General features: G+C 51.8%; 1 long non-coding RNA gene across 1 annotated transcript; it reads left to right on the plus strand.

Annotated features, from left to right (window-relative positions):
• Positions 1–336: 336 nt before the first annotated feature.
• LOC140697204 (uncharacterized) lies at positions 337–1509 on the plus strand. The gene is made up of 3 exons (XR_012074057.1): positions 337–419; positions 498–572; positions 1412–1509. It is a non-coding gene; the product is annotated as an uncharacterized lncRNA (long non-coding RNA).
• Positions 1510–1931: the final 422 nt, after the last annotated feature.

A 1931-nucleotide genomic window follows, 5' to 3' on the forward strand; every position in this document is an offset into this window, starting at 1 on the left:
CAAGATGGGGCTTTGCGGGGCAGTCCCTAGAATTGGTCTGGGGTAGGACCAGTTTATTTCCAACCGGAATTCTAGGCTGAACTGTTTTAAATCTGAGAGAATGTTTGCTATTATGCCAACTTAGGGGAGAGGACTTTGTCATCACCCCGGGTCCAGGAGAAATGAGCAGATAGCTTGGTACAGGCCATGTGCTTTACCAGGGACACCCCTGGTCCACTGACCGTTGTTATCTAATTCATCCTTTAGGAGGCGATGGTGTGTTTCTGTAGGCGGATCTTCTCTGCACTCCTCGAGGAGAGATTTCCTTCGGTGTATTTGATTCTTTTATGACAAATGATTCACGCTGACCACTCTTCAGTGTCAGATACCAGCTTGGAAGACTTCCTGGATGAGATGGAAGTTGTCATCGCTGGTCCAGGGTGAGTGAGCCGAGACTTTTGCTTCCCTTGTTGTGCCTGTTGTGTCTGATACTGATGCTGCTCGCCCATCCTTTTCAGGAGGACTTCCTGGAGGCGACGACAACCATTGGGAAAGGAAGTGGTCCTTGCTGGCCCTGAAGTGAGGGCACCGAGGTAGGTCGTTGGCAGTGCATTTGTTCTGACGGGAGTTGGCTGTGACGCTGGGTTCCGGGCGTTCCTGTGGCATTTGGGGGAGGGGCATCAGGTTCTTGAGAAGGACGAGGTCTTCCCACTTCATTCCCACTTGATTTGATTAGAGCCAGAGCAGACGGGGTGGCAGCCATGACCAACACAACTGTTCTTTCATTTTAACTGAGGCCCAGACATCATTCCTTCCACCCAAAGAGCCCTGAGCGAAAAGAGAGAGAAAGGCGAGGAAATGGGACGGCGTGGAGGTGCCATCACCTCTGATGTCCCCGGGGCCAGTGACTGCTGTGTCACTGCAGACTGCTGGGTGCTCTGGTGGGTAAGCAGGGGTCAAAAGATAGATCATAAGGGTGTAGGGAAGCCGCATGGCCCCGTGACTCTCGTTGTCCCCTGCTCTAGAGGCCACTTAGGAGAAAACCTGGAGTTTTCTTTCCTTTGACGCTTGACACCTGTCTCTCCAGTGCTGCCGGGGTTGGCCTCCTTCCCCACGGAAATGAAAAAGGCTGGAGATACCAGTATTCCTCTGGCAGTGACAAAATTAGGGTCAAAGGAGCTTTGCAGCAAAACAGAAAAGCCAAGCCAGATTTGGCACAAACGTTTGGCAAACTCGCTTCAGGAAATGAAAATTGTTTTTATTCCTTAATTCTACTGAATTAAATGGAAGGCAGCGGAAGGCATTTAGCAGTGTTCGTCTGGAGGATGGAGGCCTGGCCCCCTTCCCAGCTTTCCCTGCCCCGCTTCGGCGGGAGGTTGTAGAGGGCACTTACTTTATGCACAACTAACCTGACACCTACCTCTGTTTTCAGAACCACCTCCTGCCTGGAAGACTGCTTGGACCCACGGCCAGTTCCACGCGGGGGCCTGGGCGGCAGTCCAGTGCAGGCCACAGGTCTGTGAGCTCTCTCCTGATGCACTGACCTGGGGACGCACCGCATTGCTGGGATGCTTCCTGAGGCCTGATAGACTTCCAGAAGGAGACTGTGGTTCCACATCAGGAAAGCCCCAGCCCCTGGAGAGAGGTTACACACTGAACGTTCTCTGTGTTGGTGAAAAACATTTCACAGTGACCTCTTTTCAGTATCAAGTCTTAAAAAAGTGTCTTGGCTGACCTCCAGAAACCACTCCACATTGATTCAGACTGTCCACTTGCAAATGACATGTGTGTCTGGTCTACCCAGGGCCAGGTAGACTTGTGAAAACTCCCTGGAGGGGACACCGACATCGGTGAAGATTCGGCGGTTTTGGTTTTGGTTTCTGGTTTCGTTTTGGTGTTTGATCCGTGCTAATCTTCGATACTCGAAGGAGAGGTTGTCCGTGTTGTCTTCT

This window comes from Vicugna pacos, chromosome 6 (genome assembly GCF_048564905.1).
Source record: "Vicugna pacos chromosome 6, VicPac4, whole genome shotgun sequence".
NCBI classification, from domain to species: domain Eukaryota; kingdom Metazoa; phylum Chordata; class Mammalia; order Artiodactyla; family Camelidae; genus Vicugna; species Vicugna pacos.